The sequence below is a fragment of the Lithobates pipiens genome, unplaced genomic scaffold, assembly GCF_037356315.1.
Source record: "Lithobates pipiens isolate NorthernLeopardFrog02 unplaced genomic scaffold, aLitPip1_a1.2 Scaffold_13, whole genome shotgun sequence".
Taxonomy (NCBI): domain Eukaryota; kingdom Metazoa; phylum Chordata; class Amphibia; order Anura; family Ranidae; genus Lithobates; species Lithobates pipiens.
Window position 1 is genome coordinate 300945812 of NW_027507718.1, and position 25334 is coordinate 300971145.

Genomic DNA, 25334 nt, shown 5'->3' on the forward strand with positions numbered 1-25334 from the left:
TCTCCCCTCCTGTCAGAAGGGCACTGGTCTATACATGAGAAAGTATCACTCTTACTGTAGATAACATAGCACTGAACACACACACCAGCCCCTATCCACACTTCCTGCTGCCGGGAGGTGAGCAGCCTTTGGAGGAGATAGGGGTGATGTGTGTGTTCAGTGCAATGCTATCTACAGTAAGTGTGATCCAGTCTCATATGCCCTATCGATAAATGGGGAGTGTACAACACAGCACACCCCCTCCTGGCTGTTAGTGGCTTCCCCCTGTAAGTTGGGGGATGGAGATGGGTGACCATCCGTGCTGGCAAATATAATGGGGATTTGGCAAGGGTGGATATTTGTGAGGAGGAAAAATGGGGGGGATATGTGATCCCAAAACCTCAGTGATCCCAAAACCTCTGCATGTCCCCTCTCCATGCTCCAGGCCAGTCCACAGTCCATAGGGCTTGCAGGTGCCTTGTCTCCTCTCTCCTTGTAAAGGTCCAAACGCGTGTCTCCTTGCAAGCCCTGTGGACTGTGGACTGGCCTGAAGGGTGCGGAGGGGACATGCAGAGGTTTCGGGATCACTGAACGCAACCGTTCTTGTTCCCTAAAGAACACCACAAATGAAAGGGTCAAAATGCATTGGGGTATTCATGTGGATAGCAGCATTGCAATTTAATTTGCAAACCATGGTCTCCTTGGCCCATTGTTTGCCATAGATGATGGTTCATGTCCTTGTTTATGTGTTGCTAACCAGAGCCTATATTTAAAACTCATTGTACATTTGAATTTAATCTTTGACTCAATAAACGATCTTTAACTAATTATCTCTTTATAAATATCCTGCTGCTAAAAAAAAACCTTGAGGAAACTCTTACATTTTTGGGAGGTAGACTTTGTGCTGGGAACAGTAATTTAGAGGGGGTTGTGCTAGGAGGAGGGATTTGTGGGAATGTGTCCTAGGAAGGGGATTGGAGAAAGAAGATTTGTGCTGGGAGGGGAAATGGGGGAGATTTTGTTCCAGGAGAGGGTGGGAGATTTTGGGCTAATAGGAGGGATTGGGAGGGGGGGATTTGTGCTGGCAGGGGAGATTTGGAGGATAAGATTTGTGCTAGGATAGAAAATTTGAGAATAAAGAGGATATTTGCTAGGCAGGTGATTTTTCTGGGGGTGAGGGAGATTTGTGCTAGGAGGGGTTATTTTTGTTTTGATACTTTTGCATGGGGGGTGTCAAGTAGGCTGTACAGGGCCCGTGATTTCTAACAGCGCCCCTGGTCACCACAGTGGAAAGGTAGCTGTTACACCCATTCAGACCTAGGATTTAGGTATATAAATAAAAATGTACAATAGCAATTTTCACTGTAGGTTAGGTTTAAGCTACTTTGTAAATTATTTCTCCCAGAAATGGAGCAATTGTAAGTGAAAAAAATAACTACAAAGAAGCTAAACTCTGAGAGATGCTAACACAACAGTACTTTGAAAAACAGCTCAAACCTGAAGGTTGACTTAATCAGCTGTTTTAAAGCAGTAAACAGCATCTTTCAATTAAGTTTTTTTTTTATTTTTTATATGCTATGAGTAAAATGTACACAAGACACAGCATTTTTCCTGCCACAATGCTAATGTGATTTGGATGGGTGCAATGTATTTTCACAGTTTGCATTTACTACCTCCGCTGTTCTGCTATTTGGTAAAAGACAAGCAGGAAACATGCTTTGTTATTGCATTATTATGTAAAATGAAATGCATGAAGAAATTAAGATTCTGGGGAACTTCTCTTGACTATCTAGAGTAAATATTGTTAGGTTCTGCTTTGTTGCTGGAAGATTGAATTCACACTCTTAGCTTCAAGTTTCTCAACCCTATATAATCCGCTAACCAATTTTATAATATGAATTGCTACTACGCTCCTAGGAAACTTTAAAAAAAGTGTTTTTTTCTCCTGGATGGGAGCTAAGGATTATGTCTGATTAATGCAGGAATCGCTGTTAATGATATGCTTGAAGCTTAGCGTATGCAGTTCCTCTGGAGAGAGATATAAACACATTGCCTTTTATATTTAGCTCTTGCTCCAATCAGTTACAAAATTGTATTTAACTGTTTCGTGTTGCAGTGAAGGTGCAGTGTGCTGCATTGTAACGTCCTCAAATTTTTCATGGCGCAAAACTGGTATATTATGTACAGATTAAAAACACAGTTAACTCCTCCTGTGGTAAAAGGATTTTTTTTTGTGAATGAGTACTCCTACTCATTCACAAAAAAGTGAAAAGTAAATAAAAACATGTACTTTTTTTTACAAGTTCTTTAATAAGAAAAAAATACCATTATGTAATTCCACTGTCAATCATATCATCTAGTGATGCAGATCCCTGACAATCATGATGAACTGCCCCAGGGTTTCCCCACTGGCAAGTTACATCCCCCATTTTGAAGGCATTTAGCCTGGTGTGGTTTAGGAGGAGGGGAGAGCGTAACGCATGCTCCAATTGAAAGTCTGGTGTGGATTTGTGTTTGGACCCCACACATTTTTCCTTGATTTTTGTGTGAGGTTCCTTCTTAAAATCCATATCAGACCCGAGAGGCCTGGTATTGAATTTGGGGGGACAAATGCATTTATTTTTTTTGGCGTAGGGCCCTATTAAGATTTATACCAGACTTGAAGAGTCTGGAATGAATTAGGGGGTGGAGGGGTGGACTCCATGCTTTTTTTCTTTTTCTATCCCTGTTTTCTCTCCATGGCAGCTTTGTTTACATGTCCATGCTTAAGGAGGACAATATACATGTTATGTAAAAGGCGATTATATCGAGTACATTGGATGTAGTAGTGCACTTATTTTGTATATTTTTATCTTTTACTGAACAAATTATTTTATTGGTTCATATTACACTATGGAGGGTTTTACGTTTTATTTTCCCGGCTAAGTGGAATGCTTCCTGAGGTACTGAGTGGAGAGAGAGTCTTGCCTACTCTTGGAGGATTGCAGCAGCAATATTAACCCAGGTATCTGGGACAACTGTGGTTGACCTTAGCCTTGTGTAAGTCAACCTTTGATGTAAGAGGCAGTAGAGACAGGTGGTGGACACAAAGCGATGGAGCAGTTTTCTTTTCATCTATTTGGTTTATCATGTTACATTTGGAGCATGCATATAATTAAACACTTTATTTAAATGGAGATATTTTTTTTTTCCAATATAATTTTTATTAAGTATAATAAAACAATTACAGCTCAGTATAACAGTATGGTTTGTACAATCAAGGAGTATATTATTACAGCCTTCTGGATGTAGTCGTCTTATCACCTTACACATACATCAAGCGTGAATTCCAAAGAGTGAACACATATCTAGCCCTGACCATTTCGTTTTCGGAGATATTTTATAACCTCGAAGAAGGAGGCCATGGGCTTTTTATTTGAATTAATATTGGCACTTATTTATGACTATTTGTGATTATATCAGCATCATTTTAATATATTTTGAGGGGCACTTTCAGGTTTATCATACATAAGATTGGAAAATGTTTTTTGTTTACGTTATGTGTTGATTTTTTCCAGATATATTTTTAATTCTGTTACGCTGCATTTTGAGTTTTTAATGTATTTGTTTACATGGCTAGGGATTCCCAGCCAGTAAATGAATGGGAGCAGAACTCACTGCTTCCTTAACAATCATTAACCATGGAAGAAGACTGGGTGGAGGCAGCTGGGGGAGGATGTGATGTGGGAAGGCTGGGGGAGGAGCCCGAGACGGTGTCTGTGAGGACGGAAGGGGAGGCAGGAGAACCATGGCAGCAAGTCCGATGCAGTTGCTGGTGAAGTGGGATAGAACACTGTGCTAGAGGACCGCACATGGTGACCCCCGCAGATGCCTATTCCCCACAATATTGGATCAGGAGACCAAGGAGGAGCAACTGATAGATCGGGGTGGACAGCAGTAAAGGACGCAGGAAACTGAACAGGGGTAAGTGAGAGATATCCCTGGTTCAACCAAAAGTGACTGCAAGAGAAAACACCTGATCCTGAGACCCCACGAGTGATTGTTGGTGCTGGCCTCCCCTCTGTCTCCTCCATACGCCCCCCCCTCTTATATATGCCTTTGTGTGCTCTGTATATTGTGCTCTGTATATTGTGCTCTGTATACTACCCTCCAGAGCCCCTAGATTATCTAGCGCTGTTGCATCGTGAACTGTGTTTGAACTGTGTTTGCTGTGGAAGCTAAAGAGATTTGATGACTAACTGAGGGAGAGATGCAGCAGCTGGGGCTGGCTAAAATTTAAACGACAGGAGACATAAGAGAGGTCTTGATGGAGCAAGGATTCTTTTTGGAACCTATGGATCTATGAGAGCTACGGAATTCAAATGTCTGTATGAACTGTACCAATGAGAGGGCCTGTTTAAATGTCAATGACGGCCAATAACCCTAGGAGTGGCTCAATTGATTAAATGCTGGAAGTACTGGAACTACTAAACTGATAGTTGAAATTAGTACTGAGTTTTAAGCTCACTTAAGGACTAAGTATTGATACAGCTTAGTACTGACTGAAAAGGTTATGAACTATAATATGAACTAAGCTGCAAATTAAGTGATGAATTAAGTGATGAACTCTGCGATTTCACTATGCGATAAACTCGGAGCGATTTCTACTGGAGAGTAACTTTCCTTCCTGTGGTGGAGAGCAGCCGATTAGACAATTGGGTCAAGCTGAAATAGAGCTGCAAAAGCAGCTGATTAGATAATTGGGTTAAGCTAATATAGAGCTGCAAAGGTATAAGGACATTCCTTTTTTTCTACCCCCCCCTCTGTGGTTTTCTTTTTCTTTCCTCCCGCCTCTCTTACGCTATACAGAGACCGGGAAAGAGGGATGAATGATACGTTTTTCATAGGTGCTCCAGTAAAATAAAACACAAAAAAAAAAATCCACCAAGTCGCAGAATTTTCAATTCCATCTAAACTAGGGGGCCTGAGAGGGTTAAGTGACTGGAGACATAAGAGAGGTCTTGATGGAGCAATGATCTTGTCTGAAAACTATGAACCCATGAGATCTATGGAATTTAGCATGAACTGTATTAACGAGAGGACCTATTGAAATGACTGCCTAATAACCCTAGGAGCGGCTCAATTGATTAAACGCTGGAATTACTAAATTGATAGCTGAAACTAGTATTGAGTTCTTAGTTTACATAAGGACTATGTATTGATACAGCGTAGTACTGATTTGAAAGGTTATAAACTATGTTACGAACTAAGCTGGGAATTAAGTGATGAACTCTGCGATTCAACTATGCGATAAGCTCGAAGGGATATCTACTGGAGAGCAACTTTCCACTCTGTGGTGGATAGCAGCTGATTAGACAATTGGGTCAAGCTGAAATAGAGCTGCAAAAGTATAAGGACATTCCCCTTTTTCTTTTTTTTCTTTTTTTTTTCTTATGCGTTTTTTTTTTCCTCTCTCTCTACGTGTCCTCCCGCCCCGCTTACGCTATATAGAGATCGGAAAAAAGGGACGAAGGGTACGTTTTTTTATAGGTCCTTTACAGGATCTTTACAGGTGCCCCAATAAAATAAGTAAAGAAAAAAAAAAAAAAAAAATCCATCAAGTCGCAGAATTTTCAATTCTTGAAGCAAAAGTGAAGAGAAGTATTCCATCTAAACTGGGAGCCTGAGAGGTGAAACGGCAGGATATTCTTCTCTCCCCTTACCCTTCCTTTCAAATTAATAAAAGCAAAGATTGGAACCGAGAGGTACTCCCCTCTATACAGGACAACTATTTCGTCAAACAAGATAAGTGAACAAGATACATGATGAGGGGAAGATCACATAAAACAACAGAACCTAAAACCCCGAGGGAGAGTTTAAATACTAGTGTAACTGCTAGTTCAATACAAAAATATTTGACAACTAAAGAGGGTAACCAAAAAAGCCCAGATGTAGAAAAAAAAACATCCTTGCCAACCAAAAACGCAAAAAAGGAAACGGCTAAGTTAAAAGGAGCCCAAGGAGATAAAACAAGAGAAGAAACACAAACAGAGAGAGTGATGGAAACTTACGAGGGGGAAGGGGAAGAACAGCGAAGTATAGCTCAAATGCCCACAAAGATCGAGATGATGGCAATGTTTGAAAGGATGGAAAGATTAATCAAGAGTGAGATTACAAATGTCCGGATGGATCTGGGCCATTTGCTGCGGAGAGTAGAAGAGGCTGAGGAGAGAACTGAGAAACAAACACAAGAAATCGCAGAATTAAAATGAAGTGAAAGCACTGCAAATAAACCAAAGAAATACCTTTTATAAAATGGAAGCACAGGAAAACCAAAATAGACGCCAAAATTTAAGGATAAGAGCCCTCCCAGAGCAAAACAGAGAGAGACTGGAGGAAAAAATAAGGAAAATATTTAACCCCCTACTAGGACGAGAAGAGGACGAGGAGTTAAAGATCGATAGAGTACATAGAATTAGAAAGCCTCTAGGAATGAAGGAGGAAACCCCACGAGATGTCATTGTTAAATTCCATCGGTATATAGACAAGGAGAAAATATGGAGGAACCTCAGAGAGAGACACCCGCTGCAATACGAGCAAACAACTTTGCAAGTATTTGCGGACTTGTCAATTGAAACATTATCCAGAAGAAGACAACTAAAACCATTACTAGAACATTTAAGACAAGCTAATATTAAATATAGTTGGGGGTTCCCTGCAGCATTGATAGTATATAGGGACGGAAAGACGGTTAGATTGAAATTTCCGGAAGAAGTACAGGACTTCTGTACAGAGTTACAGATTCCAACCATTAGTATACCTAAGCGAACGGAAAGAGAAGAAAGACTAATTGAAGAGGGAATAGGGCAGAGAGCTTAATGTAGAGGGGGGATGAGGGGGGGGGGGGCTGGTGTAATTTATTACAAAAGAAACGAGATGGGAGAGGTAAAGTAAATAAAAGTTAATGTGGGTATGGGTGGAAACGGGAAGAGCCTCCCTGGACTATCTGCTCCCTCCTCTCCCCCCCCTATGACTACCGGGCCTTCATGGCCGGGGGGGAGTGGAGGGACACGGAAAGCCGGGCTTGGAGCTTCACCCCAAGGGGTGAGGTACATATTCCAGGATGGGGATATATTCTGGATATAGGTACAATGACCAAAGAGGGGTCTGGGAAGGTTGGGAGGAGGTTGGGAGGGGGGGTGGGAGAGGTGGGGAGAGAAAGAAGACCCGAAAGCAGAAAACCTCGTTAAGTGAGAAAAGAGAAAAAAACAGCCTGACTAAAATCTATGTCTATAGTTAATTGTTTGTCATATAACCTTAGGGGGCTAAATGAATCAGCAAAGCGGTTTAAAATTTTGAAAGAAATAGAACAATACGAAGCGGGTATAGTGTTCTTACAGGAAACCCATCTATCATACGAAAGCAAGATTAGAATATATTCCCCTAGGTTCCCGGTGTGGTTTTATGGAGATTCTTACTCAAGGAACTCAAAAGGGGTAGCTATCGGTATAGGACGGGAGGTATACTATAAAATAGAAGAAAGATTAGTCGACCCGGAGGGTAGATTCCTCTTTCTGAAGGGGAAACTATGGGGAGTAGACTATACCCTCGCTAACATATACTGCCCAAATAGAAGTCCAACGGTTTTTCTGAAAGGAATATTGGAGAAATTATGGGATTTTAAAAGAGGAAGAGTAATTATAGCTGGAGATATGAACTTCTGTATGAATCCACAAATGGATAGTTCGTCCCGTGTGCAGGGGATTGGGAAAGAGCAGAGGAGAATAATAAAACACAGGCTATATCAGTATCAGCTTATGGATGCGTGGAGAACTATGCACCCAAGGATACGAGACTACTCGTTCTATTCCCCTGTACACGGGACGTACACAAGGATCGACTACTGGTTAGTGGAACACAGGGTTTTGGACGAGGTGATATCCACAGATATAGGAATTAGAACATTGTCTGATCATTCTCCAATATGCCTGAAGATCAAAATCCCAGGATTTCAGAAATCTCCTTTTTCCTGGAAATTGAATAGGGAACTGCTGGATGAGAAGGGAGAGGAAATAATTAGAAAAGAATTGGAGTTTTTTTTTACCACTAATTTAAATGAAGAGAATATGGAAAATATTATTTGGGAGACACATAAAGCTTATATAAGAGGGATATATATTTCACTAGGTACAAATAGGAAGAGAGAAGGTATTAAAAAGAGTAGGGAGTTGAGGGAGGAAATCCACGGATTAGAGCAAGAACATAAAAAGGCAAATGGCAGGGAAAGTGGACAGGTAGTGGACCTATTACATAAACTGGCTATGAAAAAGAGAGGAACTCGGGGAATTAATGGAACAGGAAATTAGGACGACATATAATAGGATTACTAAAGAGAGATATTATAGCGGCATTAAAAATAGCAAGATCTTAGCAAAGATATTGAGGAAAAAAAGATCGAAGAATTATATAGAGAAAAATCTAAATAAAGAGGGAGAGCCGGTCTATAAAACTAAGGAAATAGCAGAAGTTTTTAGAGAATATTATGAGCAGTTATATTCCGTGAGAAAAAAAGAGACAGCAAAACAAGAGATGAAGAGAAGGGGAAAAATTAAAGACTATATATTTCAAGCAAATATCCCTAAAATACCGGGGGAATTGGCGCAGGAACTGGAGAATCCAATCTCAGTCCAAGAAGTAATACAGGCAATAAAAGAGACCAAAGGAGGAAAGAGCCCAGGGCCTGATGGCTATATAATAGAATATCTAAAAAAGTTTGGAGACATACTAGCCCCAATTTTATGTGCATATTATAATGGATTAGGTACAAAATATGGACTGAGCGAGGAGGCCTCCACTGCGACAATCTCCACGATATTGAAAGAGGGAAAAGAGAATGCAATATGCTCAAACTATAGACCGATCTCACTACTCAATACGGACTTTAAATTGTTCGCAAAAATATTGGCCGCTAGAATAAAGAAGTTAATGCCTAGCTTAGTCCATGCAGATCAGGTGGGATTCATTGAGGGGCGAGAAGGAAAAGATAATGGAGTAAGGTCAATATTACTGCTTCAGAGGATGAAGGAGAGTAGAATCCCCAGTCTACTCCTATCAATAGATGCTGAGAAAGCTTTTGATCGAGTAGACTGGGGATTCATGATGGGCACCCTAAGGGGAATGGGGTTTGGACCCAAAATTTTGAAGTGGATAAAGGCACTATATAACAGCCCCAAGGCAGTGGTAAGAGTTAATGGGGTACTATCAACAGTCTTCAGAATGAACAATGGGACTAGACAGGGGTGTCCGCTGTCCCCCCTATTGTTCGTTCTGGCATTGGAGCCACTCCTGGAGACGATAAGGAGAAACCCAGATATAAAGGGGGTTGAGATAGAGGGGGAAATACATAAGACAGCCGCATTCGCGGATGATATTCTGTTTTATGTATCTAGCCCACGAATCTCCATGCCAAACTTGTTAAAGGCTTTACAGGAATACGGGGAATTATCTAACTTTAAAATTAACCCAAGCAAGTCAGAAATCTTAAACGTAAATATAAATTCGAGAGAAGAACTTGACATTAAGAGAGAATTCCCATTTCTATGGCAAAAAGAAATTAAATATTTAGGGATTAAACTGACTGCATCAATAGAAAAAATATACCAAATAAACTATATCCCCCTTCTAGAAGAATTGAGAGAAGAAATAAGGAGAATGAGAACAAAGCCCCTGTCATGGTTAGGAAGAATTAATGCCTTAAAAATGATTATTCAACCTAAAATCCTTTATAAATTTCAGCTATTACCAATATATATCCCCCCCCCCCCCCTATATTTTAAAATGATAAATTCTTTAATTTCTAAATTTATCTGGAACAACAAGAAACCTAGAATCCCACTGAAGACTTTGCAAAAGGGAAAAGATGAGGGGGGTCTGAATGTCCCAGACTTTAGAAAATATTACGAAGCAGCAGTGTTAACACGGGTGGTGGAATAGGCAAAATTAGAAAGTAAAAAAAGATGGGGAAAAATAGAACACAGTTTATCAGGCACAAATCTAGGTAGAGAAATCTGGACTCCTTTAAAATATAGATCACTAGGGAAGACAACACCTTTGGTCACAAAAAATGTGTTTAGAGTATGGGAGGGAATACACAAACATAACAAGTGGAAATATAATTCCCCTTTAATTTATTTAAAAGATAATGATTTTTTTGCACCTGGTAAAAGTACAATAGGAGGGAAATGGATAAAACAAGATAATATGCAATTACGACACATAATTAAAGAGGGGAAATTGAAAACACTAGCAATATTACAGAAAGAAAATGATTGGATGGAGTTGAATGAGTGTCGATACCTGCAGCTTAGACATTTCGTCTCAAGACTACCACAACCGCTTAGAGATGGAGAAAATTTGACTGCCTTGGAGCGGATATGCGAGGGGAAATCCCCAAGGGCAGGTATTGCCCAGCTTTATAAGGTCTTGAGACGGGAATGTGAAGCGGAGGTACCAACCTTCATTAAAAAATGGGAAGAAGAGATAGGAGCACGGGGTGAAAACCAAAATATAGAAAAAATATTGAAGATGGTGCACAGATCCACAGAAAATAGTAAGACGATAGAAACAAATTATAAAATTTTAGTAAGATGGTATAGGACCCCAGATATAATGGCAAAGTACCAGGAGGGACAATCTGGGAAATGTTGGAGGAATTGTGGACAAACGGGAAGTTTGGCCCATATATGGTGGGACTGTCCCAAGATTAAAGAGTATTGGAGAGAAATAATAAGATATATAGAAGTAATAGCTAAAATACAGTTACCTGAGAACCCATGGGTATGCCTATTCCATGCAGTAGATACCCCAATTAAGGAGTATAGGAATTCCCTTACAAGCTCATTAATAAACGTGGCAAAAAGTCTGATTCCGAAAAAATGGAAAGAAATAGAAGCACCCAAAGTAAAGGAATGGTTAGGAAAAGTTGAGGAAATGTACAGCATTGAAGGGCTGGGAATGGAGGAAGAAAGAGAAAGAAAGAGATTCCATGTGAAATGGAAATACTGGAAAATGTTTAGACAATCTATGATCTTTAACGAGGTAATGGGTCGGTAGGGGTGGGGAGAGGGGTGGGAGGGAGAGATTTTAGAAGAACTCGAGAAGTAAAGAAAGAAAACCAGGATAATGTGAAAAATTTAAAGACATGAATGTATATTGGTCCTATGTTTTTTTTTTTTTTTTTAACCACTTGCTTACTGGGCACTTAAACCCCCCTCAGTCCCAGACCAATTTTCAGCTTTCAGCGCTGATGCACTTTGAATGACAATTGCGCGGGCATACAACACTGTACCCAAATGAAATTTCTATCATTTTTTTCCCACAAATAGAGCTTTCTTTTGGTGGTATTTAGTTACAGCTCGGAGTTTTATTTTTTGCTAAACAAACAAAAAAAGATGCAAAAAAAAAAAATCATGTTTTAATAGTTTGTTATAAAATTTTGCAAATGGGTCATTTTTCTCCTTCATTGAAGTGCGCTGATAAGGCGGCACTGATAGGCTGCATTGGTGGGCACTGATGGGCTGCATTGGTGGGCACTGATAGGCTGCATTGGTGGGCACTGATAGGCTGCACTTGTGGGCACTGATAGGCATAGTTAAGGCGGCACTAATAGGCACAGATAAGGCGGCACCGATGGGCACAGATAAGGCGGCACTGATGGGCAAAGATGGGCACGGATGGGTGGCACGGATAAGTGGCACGGATGGGTGGCACGGATGGGCACTGATAGGTACCACAGATAGATGGGACTGATGGGCACTGATAGGTGGCACTGATAGGTGGCTCTGATGGGCGGCACTGCTGGGCACTGATGGGCGGCACTGCTGGGCACTGATGGGCGGCACTGGGGTGCAGCACCTTTGAGGCAGATTGGGTGGCACTGTGGGTGGCACTGTGGGGTGGCACTGTGGGGTGGCACTGTGGGTGGCACTGTGGGTGGCACTGTGGGCATTATGGGCACAGACGGGGGGCACTTACTTTTACTTTGTTATTTTTCAGGATGGCACTGCGGGAGGCAGGTGGGCACTGGCAGGTGGCATGTGGTGCCTTTCATTGCTGGCCGTGATCGGGACTGATGTCCCGATCACGGCCGCCGGTGATCGGCTTTTTTTTTTTCTCCTCGCGCTGTCAGCGCGAGGAGGAATAATAGCCGATTACCGGCTCCGTTCTATCACATGATCAGCTGTCATTGGCTGACAGCTGATCACGTGATAAGGGGTCGGGATCGACCCCTTACACGGATCGGTGATCAGGCGAGTCTCACGGACTCGCCGATCACAGAGCGCGCCGCGCGCGCCCCTCAGGGGGCGCGCAGGCCGCTCGTAACCAGGACGACGTCAATAGACGTAGTCCTGGAAATCTAGGTCCGCGCTAATGCCGTCATTCGGCAATAGCGCGGTACCCAAGTGGTTAATACTTGATTATGTTTTGTACGCAACTTAAATGAAAAATTTAAATAAAGAATAAAAAATAAAAAAATAAACATGGAAGAAGGAAGCTGTCATATATAGTAATGGGAGAAAAAACAGTTGCTATATATCAAGTTTGGAAGAACACTTTGAACAAGCAAAGTTCAGTCCCAACTTGTGTTTGTACCAAACTGGGTGCTCATCCTTACAGAGGAATCCTTGGAAAGCATTTCTTCATGTCACCTAAGAGTGAACAGTAATCGGGGGAAAGGGGGAGGTAGCAGAATGCAGAACCAAGTAGAAGAGAGAAAGGGATGGTCGACGGCAGGAACAAACTTAAATTAAGTGGGTGTGTCTAGCTCTTTTAGAAAACCATTAGCTCCCAAAATCATGCAGCAGATAGCAATAAACTCAGAGTTTACAAATTTTGTTAAATTAAGGCATAGTTTCCAACAATTTAACTGTTAATTTCAAATGAGGCAAAGTCCAGTGAAGCTATGCTTTGGGAATAGTTTGTTTTTCATCCATTAAAACATCACTCATCAGGAAAATTCCTACTTTGTGAGACCACTTGGCATCAAATTCAAGGGCACTTCACTTAAATAGTGGGGACTTGCAGCGGAGTGCAAATCTCATATAGACTTCTCTCTACTGGGCGTTTGGACAGGGCCACCCGCTGTCAAAAAAGTGCCTGTTACTAGGCAGTCCCAGAAACAGTCTCCTCTCTCCCCCCCCCCCTCCCCCCACATCCTCCTTTTTAATCTCTTCTCTGCTCCTTCAAGTTCACCCCTTTTCCCTAGCTATATTTTCCATATCTCAATATACCAATACCAACACACTTTTCACATTCTTCCCTAGCTGGTATATTGGTAATATCAGGAGATATCCTGTCTTGCCTCCTTACGCAATGAAAACTATATACATATCAACAATATTGTATTTGTTTTTTCATAAGTCTGACTACTTTCAGCTATAGACTATTGTATGATGCCTATGCAGTAAGTTTTCAAACATCAACCACATGGACTCTTATATCTTTATGTATGTTTTTTTCATATAAAACCCAGTAACATAAGTTTGAACCAAAGAGGATCTGCAGCATCCAACGTCATTGTAACAATATATTAATTAGTCATGGGCAAGGTTTTTTTTTTAAGCAGGAATGTGGGGAAACGCAGTTCCGGCACCTCCAGCACTGAATTTATGTAATGGCAAGAGGTGCTGGGGGTGTGCTTGATGTTCTATTGATGCTCACTGCTGGGGAATCAATTGTTGCTGCAGGATATTTATTTTTGCAGGGGGGGGGGGGGGGGGGTTGTATTGTTGCTGGGGAAGGATCTTTTACTGCTGGGTTTGGGTCTTATGTTGCTGGGGGCAGTCAGTCATTGCTAAAAGAGGGATCTACTGTTGAGACAGGGGTCTATTGTTGCTGGCTGTTGGGAGTGTAACGTTGCTGGGGTGGATCTATTGTTGCTGGTAGGTCCATTGTTGCTGGCTAAAGGGAATCTATTTTACTGTCTTTCTTGTTGTCATTAACAAATTCCATACAAATTACTTAGCACCACAAAATGATTCTTGGCTCTGTATTCTCTAAAAGGGATGGTACTGGGAGGTGGGGTGGGGGTGAAACCAAGCAACAGCGCTCAGAGGTGTGTATGGGGCAGGGGCAAGGGTTGAGTCAGAAGGGGTGAGTTCCTGTACCTATCCTCTGAGAAAAAAAGCCATGGTCATGGTTACCAGCTTTGGTTGCATCTTAGAAAAATTGCCTCTAGATTTATAGGAAATGGTGTGGAAGACTATTAAGTAATGTACTATTAGCTGTTTTCCAAAAGCTAAAAGGAGGAGTACCTGGAAGTTACCAGCTATGTAAAAATATTTCTGCACTTTTTCATGAAGAATCTTCTAAAACAAATCTAAATTTAAAGCCTTATATTTTAGATTGGGCACTTTACTGTCCTTTAGGCAGTCAGCTTTTTATCAGAAGTCGATTTCACAATAATAATTAACTTTAATGTGGATTTCACAAGACAAACAGGTCGTGTGTAAGAGTAGATCACCAGATGAACTTACAGCATGCATAGTTCTCTGAAAAGGTAGGAAGATGGAGGGGCAGTACTGTAAACCAGTCAGACTTTACCACATATGAAAACCCTATTAATTTAATGCTGGGAGTTTACTGAGAAAAGAAGAGGGCACCGTGAGCAGAGTGATGACCCTATCAGTTTGCTACAACTACACTGCAACTTATCAGCTAACTACACTGCAATTAAACTACAACTAATTAATGAGTTTTCTGCAACTACACTGCAACTCAGCGAGTCAGTAATTAAACTGTATTGCTGGGTCTGGGTCACAGAAGTTGTGGAAGTTGGATTACAGATAAGAGAGTGCACACATGTATTTTACCTGTATTTTAACTGTGTATTTATATACATTTTTGGAATTTAATTTCAAGCAGAACTATAGCCACAACAGTTTCTTAAGTTTTGTATAGAGTGTGGAAGAGTTATGACAATTTGTAGTACCCCTGCTTTGGTCACCAGTGCAAGATCAGAGCAAAATTTAACAGAAATAAGGAAAGCATTTAAGGCACATTTTAGTGGGAGTGGAGAAGATTTATAACCCTTTCCTAGGTTTTTATTTCTGGTTGCATCTTTGTTGAGATTTCTCATCGCTCCTGTGTTTTCATTGCAGAAATGGAAGTGATGGTAAATCTCCCCAGCTGAGGCAAAGGCAGAAGCAAAAATATTACAAAGGCTGTGCGCCATACATTCAAATGTTTCATAATGTACACCACTAGACCCAGCACAGTTAGGTCTCTCTCAACTTATACCAACATACTGTATATTGTGTTTTTTATGTGACTTGTATGGCAAATGTTGCGAGCATTGTTCTTGTTAATCGCATTCTCACAATAAATAAAAAATAAAAAAAATATTACAGAGGCTGCAACTCTTCCTTCCTCTAAAACCAATACAATAGCGTTATAATTCCTTATTAACACTGCTTTTTCTGGACAATACAGCAAACTATTTAACATTGCTATGCTCATATTGACTTTTGCATTAAATTATACCATTATTTTGGACTTAGCAGATTCATGTTATCTTTATGACTGAGTGAGATCCAGCTTCTCCAAGCACTCATTTCCTGATGAACAAACATTTTTAAGTTGAACAGGAGGAGCAATATTTTGTTTGCAATACATCCAGTGCATACATACAATCTGTACAAATGTACAGTCAGAAATCTTCATAGTGTATTATAAAGTGCTTGTGGACATCCAATTACACACATTATTACAAAATTACATTGTGTTGAGTATAGAGATGTGTTCCCCGGGCGGTCGGGAGGGGGTCGATGCACCTGGGAGGCCCGCGACCTCCAGGGCTGTGGCCTGGGCACGCTCTCCCCTCCCCGCCGGGGAGCAGCATCGGTCTGAGCGTGAGGCTCCTTGGTCGTAACTTTTCTGACACCTCCTGCTTAAAACGCAAAAAGTCAGAAGGATCGTGAGGCCCTGCTTTCACGGTCTGTATTCAGAATATGGGTTTTTGCACAGTGTCTACTGCAGAGGAAGCATCAACTTCCATCATCCAATCATGTGCAACCAAACCATTTTTTATATTTTCCTTGCACTTAATTGGGTGTAGCACCCTCTTAGAATAGGTTGCTAGGGAGGATCAGGTACATTTCATCTTTTTGGCTTATCTAAAAGCAATGTGATTATTTTTTACTCTTCTGGGTCTCACAGGCTGCAGGTTCAATTACCTCTCCCTGCCTTCTAGTAGATTTTAAAATGTAGTGGGCTGGAAGAGGCAACCCCTGAGTTTGAATAGTTATGAAGTCTCAAACACTCCCTGGAGGGGAGCACCCAGCAGGTGACTGAGATGGATGTAAATCGTTTGATGCCTGGAGCAGCAGGGTTCTTGTCCAGGAGGTGAAGATCCCAGCTTGAAGGGCTGTTGCCCTTCTGGGCAGGTTAGCTGAAGCCTGCAAGAGTTCGTCGAGGTCCCAGCTCAGTGGTAGCTGGGGACCTTGTTGAGGAGAGTTCACCAGGTTCCCAGCTCAGTGGGAGAAGGGGGGGGCTAGTGCAGAGAGTTCATTGAGGTCCCAGCTCAGTGCTAGCTGGGGACCCTATTGAGGAGAGTTCACCAGGTCCCCAGCTCAGTGGGAGCTGTGGGGGGGGGGGGGGGGGGGCTAATTTCCTGGAAACAGGTTGAGCCAAGTAAAGGAGAGGATTTGGCCTACAGATTCACAGAAGTGTCTAGCTAATATTGGACAGGAGGTATCCAAGTGTCTGGAGACACAGTGAGTAGAGGCCTGGAAGTAGGATCCCAGTAACTGTTTGATGTTGAACCTCTTGTTTGACTGTGTCATTGTTGCTAAAGTGGGGCTTGCCCTGCTGGGAGTCCAGAAGTGTTTGAATTCTAGTTTCTGCCATGAGGGGAATTTCCCTGAAGAGAGTAGATATAATAGAGAGTGTCTTACTGCACTACATTTTGGAGTATCTCAAAAGCTTCCCTGCCCCCAACCAAGTTCAACCAGCAATAATGCATAAAACACTCACTGCCTGGGTATTGTAAAGTCAATCTGTCCAAGTGCTGTGTGCCTGGCTGCCTGTAGACCCAAATGGGAAAAGAACCTGGGAGAAATCAGAGGGACCTGTCAGGGGTCTGCCCTCCATGGGTATTCTTTGTAAAGTGAATTTTCACAGTATTCACTAAGCTGAGGGAAAATTCCCTTGCAAAGTGAACAGTCTATTTGTATTTAATGACTCAACCCTTGTGCATCCTGATAAAAATACAGAACATTCATCTGAAAGATTGTATATTAAAGTTTCTTTATCCTTCATCTTTTTTTCCACTTAAGCACTTACTGTTTGGATTTTGTTATCAATGGCCTCTGTTCATTGATAACAAAAGGGTTAAAAATGTCTCATTACTTTTAATGACAGGTATTATGGTAATTATTATAGTGGATACTACAAAAGTCACACAAGTAAATATAATAGAATTACTCTCTGTAAATGGTTTTAGATATAATGATACAGATTATGCAGACTTTGTCATGTACATTCTTGATGGGCATATGACGTCTGCTTTCTAAAATGTGTGAATTATTAATGGAAAGAAAAAAGTTAAGCTATAGAAGGTAAAGCTCTTTTTATGTTTTATATATTGTCACACACACATGACCGACCTTCTGCACATACTTGCCTAATTAAAGAGAAAGGGTTCAGTTAATACAGGAACTGCAATGTCACACCAAAAGCGAACACAGCTCCCTTGTGAAACTAAAACACTGACGTATAGTTCATTTGTAATAAGCTGATTACCGATGGCTTTCAAAAATGTTTGCTGTTTCAAAGATATTTGTCATGACCCGCATAACTTACTTAGGTTATGTAATGGTAATTTGTTGCTGTCATTTTTCCTGACACTTTTCAAATTTCAGATTGATGGCTAAGGGCTGAATTCATTTTATTTCAGTGGTATGAATTAATTCAATGTTATAATGTCAGATAACTATTTAATTGAAAGAAAAAAGATGAAAAAATTATTTGGATTAAGCAGAAAATGTTAAAAGCAACAACCAGCAGACAGTTTCTCAGTCTGCAGCTTAACACATCATGCTCTTGTGTTGCAAATTAGGCAATATCAAAATGCTTGTATCCAAAAAGCAGTATAAATATTTCATCTGAATAAAATAGCAACAACATTTGCAATTTAAAATGTAATCTTCAGGCAATAGACACAGTTTCTTCAAAGCATATTTCCACAGCATTGGTAGATTCCTACAATCCAGCAGAAAAAAATGATTTGGTATAAGATATTTTTATGGTGTTATCGATCGATCGATCTATCTATCTATCTGTCTCTGTCTGGACCCAACCACTTTGCACTGAATACAATTTTAGTATGACCCTTCCCGTTAAATCTTGATCATTCTACTTGTAGCTTTTGTTCCCCAATAGATTAAGAAAAGCAACCTTGTGAACAGAACGCCTCTCTCATCCTCTAACGTCCTCATTACATGTATATTTTATTAAAGCACACAGCACATTATAAAGATTATAAGCCAATCCAATCCAATGCAAAACTGATTAATCTCAGCAACCTGATGATCCTGGAACTCACTTGCTGCTGACGCTTGAACACCCTCCTTGCTGCCTCTGACATACCTTGTTAAGAAGAGGTTAATTGAAGAGGGCAGGTACTCCCCCTTCAGACCTGCTTATTGCCAGCTGGGCTGAAAATGCCAGAGGGGAGCTGTTTGAGTAGGAGAGATAGACACAGCAGCATGCTGTGTGAAAGGATTGTGTACCTGCTGGGGCGCGCAAAACCATATCAGAAACTATAGCTCTGGCTAGAGCTGTGTACTTTAGCTATATCAGTCTGTTGGCTAAAGAGATTGAACTTTTCTTACATCTGTACCTGTGTCACAAGACAAGGCTGTTGTTTCTTCTGTTTGTTTTGCTGAGCAAAGCCATTTTTACTTTACTGAACTATTTGAGCCAGCTTTTTACCCCTCTGATCCCCTACAATATAATATAATAAATAAATATATATATATATATATATATATATATATATATATATATATATATATATTAGTCAAGAGTATTGGGACGGCTGCCTTTACACACCCATGAACCTTAATGGCATCCCAGTCTTAGTCCGTAGGGTTCAATATTGAGTTGGCCCACCCTTTGCAGCTATAACATTGATTTTGGACAAGAAGGCCTGGCTTGCAGTCTCCGCTCTAATTCATTCCAAAGATGTTCTACTGGGTTGAGGTCAAGACTCTGTGCAGGCCAGTCAATTTCCTCCACCCCAAACTGGCTCATCCATGTCTTTTTGGAGCTTGCTTTTTGCACTGGTGTGCAGTCATGTTGGAACAGGAAGGGGCCATCACCAAAATGTTCCTACAAATTTGGGAGCATGAAATTGTCCAAAAAGAGTTCCCTTCACTGGAACTAAGGGGCCAAGCCCAACCTCTGAACAACCCCACACCATAATCCTCCCTCCACCAAATGATTTGGAGGGGTGGCCCAATACTTTTGGCAATATAGTGTGGATGAGCGATTTTGGGATGAGTGAATCAAATATGATAGTTCATACCTTACAAAAGTGGAGCTAATTAAGACCAACTCTTTTTTGCCATACAGAGAGAGAAACTGGAGCAGACAGATTTTGTGAAAATGTCTTATGTGCATTCTAAAATTGGTGCAGCATGCGCTAAATTCAAGTACAAGTTCTAGACAGGTATATGAATTTGATGCATGCTGTACCACTTTTAGAACGCACGAGAGACCCTTTTGTCTGTGCCAGTCTTTATGAATTCCTGGGTGTATGTTCCTTCCAAAGGCTCTAAAAATCTCAAACTAAAAGCTGTGGGCCTCGGCTAGAATTTCTATTTATCTAATTGCTTTTTCTCTGTTTGTTAAATATGAAAACCCTTGTTAGTTCAAGAATGCAAAACACTATAGATGTTGTAAATGTAACTGCTGCTGCAGTTCTCAATAGCCATGACTTGAGTGGCCTAAGTAAAAATAACAGACTACAACGATACCTTAACAATCTTCATCGATGTGTATTTGTCATGTCCTTTATTTCCTAAAGCTGCAATAAACAGGCTGCTTTATTAAGTGTAACTGTGAAAATCTGGGATTTAGTGAGTATTTCCTCTTTTTACAACTAACTTATCAGTATACATGGCAGCGGTCTTTAGTATTTAGTATTCATTTCCTTGATTGCAATTACCATGATTGAGATATGTGAAGCTCAATTTACAAATAGTTTGAATGTCAGTGGAGAATTCATTGAATATTCGGGTTTAGGTATAACCTGTCAAAATTTCAAGCTTCAAATGAAGAAATAACACCTATCTTAATAAAAAAAAAAAAAAGTACAATTATAAATGTATAGCATTTTGTTTTACATATAAATAGTTGAAAGCTGTTTTTAACTAACTGTCTCTAATTTTAACACAGTATTAAACCCAAAAGCAAGCTTTTATTGTATTGCAGATTACCAATTCTTAGATGTAATAGCTGTATTCGTTACCTTTTTAGGCTTTCTTTCTTCTAATTTCATCTGATAATTCAGCCAGCAAGTCTGATCATGGCCTGTTGGGGGTATTTGAGGACTAAGGTTGAGAACCACTGAGATACACCCCCCTGCACCAGTTGTGAGAGGACAATTGTGCTGAGAAGTGTGGCTCATCTGTATGAGCACAAATGATATGCACCTTGCCTAGTAATAAGTTGCATGTCTATAACAGATATATCATTAGACCTGTCAAGAATAATTCAAATATTTAACCTACAGACCTTTTATTCCAGGCCACAGACCAGGATGTTAACTTTCCATCACTTTCTTGGACGTGATTGCATATATTTTTATTTTTTTTGGAATCCTCGTTTTCCATATCTGCGTGACATTTTCAGTTTTTAATATAAACTTTATTATTCATATAGGAAGCTGAATGTTTATACATATTTGTAAGGTTCTTCCACAAAAAAAGGCCCTGTTCCAAGGGAGTTGCAGCTTGTTTGTTTGCCAATATTGAAAAGGACACTTCTATTTATAAATTGTTCAAAGGTGAAAATGTGTGTTTTAGCAGCTGAATTTGAAACAAATGGTAATCCATGCAGCAACTACTATTTTAACAGGGAGGTAACTGTGCATACACTTCATCTCTGTCTCTCTGTACATTTCTTATATGTTGACGTACAAAGCTCCTACCATTTATTTAACTTCACTGTAGGCAGACCTACAGCTTTAAAAGGTCTTAGAGAGCAGTCTGGTTCAGTGGTTTAAATGTACATTCCAAATGTATGCTCATACTGAAAAATCCCAGTTGTGTTCAGTCTCTGCTTTGTTTGTAGATGTGCTTATTAGCAATGTGTTGGATGTGCAACCCTTACACAGTTTAGAGAACAGAATATACTTACATAGATGGAAAAAATATTTAACATTTTCATTTTATTTTCATTACAACAAAGTAGGATTCTGTACATAATATGTAAACAAGTTTCACTCTAATAAGATTGAATATATAATGAACAGACATTAGTTTGATCAAACATTAGAATAACCAAACTTTTTTAAAATGGACACAAACGTTACACTTTTTAAATACATTAAAATGTACTTTGCATGAAAGAACTACTAGATGTGCAAATCTATTGTAGCACCCTCTAGTGGTCTACCAGTGTGAGAACAGGCAAATCAATGTTTTGGCTCATGTTAGTGAGTCTTTAATCTGGGTCAAGGATTTATTGCAGGTCAGGGCTGGATGACTCATACAGGCAGCCTCTTGCAGCCTCTGGAAGTTTGGAGAATTTTTTAGAAACTGGAGGGCGGAGGCCAGGAGGGCTGATCTGCATACTTAGGGGCAGTGGGCCTGGCAATGCAGCTGAGCCAGCCCTTAAATATGGATGAGGCATGCTGGCTGGGGAGTTGGGTGGAAGATGGAGATTGACTGCTGAGGAGACTGTCGGTGGCCCTTGAGGGGAACCCTGCCTGGAGCTCAGGCTGGCTTGGAAGAATCCTACCAGTATTGCAGTTTGAAAGGAATCTTTACCTAAGCAGCAACAGGAGCAAGGATGACAGTGTGAGTACATCAGCACGGTCAGGGATTTACAAGGGAAGACTGCCACTCTGGAAGACAACATTGTGCTTAAATCTTTTATTACCTTGCCCTGGAAGATATCTGGAGCAGTCAGGCAGGCTGGTGGAGAAACAGCTGTGTGGTCTGGTGTACAGTCAGCTAGGCAGACTGGTGAAAAAGCAGCCAGTTGGCCTGGTGGAGAAGCAACCAGGTGGGCTGGCATTTCCTGCAGTTGTTAAAGCTGAGATCAGTGTCTACAGTAGAGTTGGAGGCACTCCAGGATGCAGCCTACAACACTTTGTGCTACTTTCTAAAGGGCTGATAGTTCCTAGTCCTTAGGGGGCTTTTGCATCTTTTCAAGCAGAGACAGTCAGGAGTGAGATCAATCAGAGTTGTACATAGAGAAGAAGAGTAAGGCCAATCAAAGTTGTACAGGAAGTGAGGACGTTGTCTCTAGTTTTGTTGCTATCAAGCTGGGCATCCCATAATTCCTATTCCCCATCCATTATTAACCCTAATAAACCCTTTATTATTAACCCTAATATAACATAAAAACCAAGCTTAAAGACTGTTCCTTGTGTTTGGAAAAAGTGTGGAAGATACTTGTTGCCTGGCTGTGCAGGAGTGGGGAACCCAGTCATCTGCAACCCCTGCAGGGGTAGTGCTACACTGATAAATTGGCAAAAATTAGTTATGGGAAGTCTGCCACTTAAAGGTTGTGAACCTTTGTAGCACTTCCCCCTGTGGGAGCCCTTGGTGAATAGGGATCCCCCACCCTGACCTAGCTGGAACACTGTTAGGGGGATCTGATAAGGTACTCAGGGGGAGGTAAAAGAGATCCTGCCTGATGAGTCATTCCTGCATCCCTGAGTCACTCAACCTGACCCAGATTTAAAACACATAGGCTTGGCTGCCAGCCGAGCCAAACAATTTTTACTAAACTACAGAAAAAAACGAATTACGTTTATAGCACACTAGAGGATACTACACCTCAGGCATGAAATACGAGGAAAACATATCCTTCTAGTGTCAATTAAAGAGTTGTAAAGTCAGAAGTTTTTTTATCTTAATGCATGCTATGATAAAAAGCCTTCTGTGTGCAACAGCTCCCTTCAGCCCCCTAACACTTACCTGAGCCCCTCTCTGTCTAGTGATGTCCACGAGTGTCTCGGCCGTCCGAGACTCTCCCTCCTGATTGGCTGAGACACAGCAGCAGCGCCGTTGGCTTCCGCTGTTGTCAAAGTCAGTTAGCCAATCAGCAGAGAGGGTGGGTGGAGCAGGGCCGCAGCTCTGTGTCTGAATGGACACAGGAAGCTGTGACTCGAGTCGGATAACCCCATAGCAAGCTGCTTGCTGTGGAGGCACTCAACAGGGGGGAGGGGCCTGGAGCACAGAAGAGGAACCCAAGAAGAGGAGGATTGGGGCTGCTCTGTGCAAAACCATTACATAAGGCAGGTAAGTAAAAAAAAATAAACATAATAAACATGTTATAAACAAGACTTTACAATGATTTTAATGGCACTAAGTGTATTTTTGTCTGCTGCTTCGTTCCTCGAAAATGGTGACAGGACAGCCTTAGATCTGTTCCTGTGTGGAGGGGGCTGTGTTCCTTCCCTCCAATCAGCTTTCAGAGCTCTCCTCACTGAGCTGTACAGAGTGTAACTTCAGCTGTCCGCCTCCTTTTTTCTGACGGTTCAGACAAGCTGATGTAGCACCCTGGTGTTTAGGCAGGATTGCTAGTAAATTTTGTTTGCCAGGCAGTAGTTGTCCTATTTGTTAGTAGATCCACTGATTCCTCTCTAGTTCTGGACTTGCTGCACCTTCTCTTCTCTGTCACTAGGTGGTGTTATGCTGGTGACATTAGATAGACAAGGGCTTAGCAAGGTCAGATTATGAATGGATGGGGTGTCTCAGCCAATGGGCCCCTTGGCCTGCTGGGAGAGCCTATTTATTTAGGTGGAGTCAGGTGATCGGGGTTCTGTGCCACCGAGTCCAACCGAGAGTAAAGGTTCAGCCGGACAGAGAACAGGAGCTGTCGCCACTAGGTGGGGACGGTGAAGTGGGAAAACTTCAGCAAGAGCCCAGCCAGGGATCCAGCGGGACACCAAAAGTAACGCTTGAGGAGCATCAGTGAGTGCCAAGCCAGGAACCTAGCAGGTCAGCAGGGGTGGCACTTGAAGAGTATCTGAGTGCCAAACCAGGGACCCAGCAGGGAGACTTGAAGAAGATACTGAGTCATGGAAGTGAAAGAGCTCAGGGGATCCAGTGGCGAGTGGGTCTGAGAGTCTATTGAGAGACTAGGAGCTTTGTGAGTGAAGACTTACAGTGAGAGATTGTAGAGTGTGAGGAGAAATATTCTGTGTTACCAATAGTTAAGTACAATACCATTAGTGATTGTTACAACATTTGTTGCCATAGGAGACAGCGGTCCTACCTATACAAAAGGGGTATCCGGCTGGAGGCCGTCCACTGTATAGCTGTCTACCTATAGACGTCTCGGAGTCTGTCAATTATCGTTGCATCTACTTAAGGATGTCCTGGCCCTAACCCGCTCTTCCTCAGTTCTGTTAAGAGACAATAAATCTCTTTTGCATTCAAAAAGTGTCTGGATCCCATCAACCATCTTGCATCATACCCACAATGTCTTGTAACCCACTCTACAAAGACAGATGTAAGCTATCCCTGACTCTGGAGGTCACCATTAGGCCTCTAGGGCCCTTGCTACACTTATACAGTATATTCTGGACTTTGAATGGATGTAGACAAGAGAAGACTGCAGATAGACAGGTTCAACTTATGTAGGAGAATTTGTTTAATCTCTGTGTATTACCTGAGGCCAGTCAATTCACTGGGTAAATAGGAGTGAGTAATGCTGGGAAGGGAGTTGGGTTGAAGATGGAGATGCAGTGCTGAGGAGGCTGTTGGTGGCCTTTGAGGCAAACCCTCTAGTCTGGAGGGGGAGTGCTCTGCCTCAGGCTGGGGCTCGGGTGCTGGCCTGGGAGGATCCTAACAACAGGAGAAGCTTGTAGGGAGTTTTGCTTGCAGGAGCAAGGAGGGCAGTGTGAGTATTACAGCACAGTGCAGGGACTTACAAGTAGAGAGACTGCCACATGTAGCAGGTCTGTATGAAAGATAGTGTTGTGCTTGAATCTTTCCTAACCTTGCCCTGGGAGATCTCCAGAGAGTCAGTTGGGTAGACTGGTGAAGAGAAGCAGCCAGGTAGACTGGTAAAGAGGCAGCCAGGTGGGCTAGCTTTCCTGCATTGGGAAAGCCGGGACTAGTGTCTGCAAGGGAGTT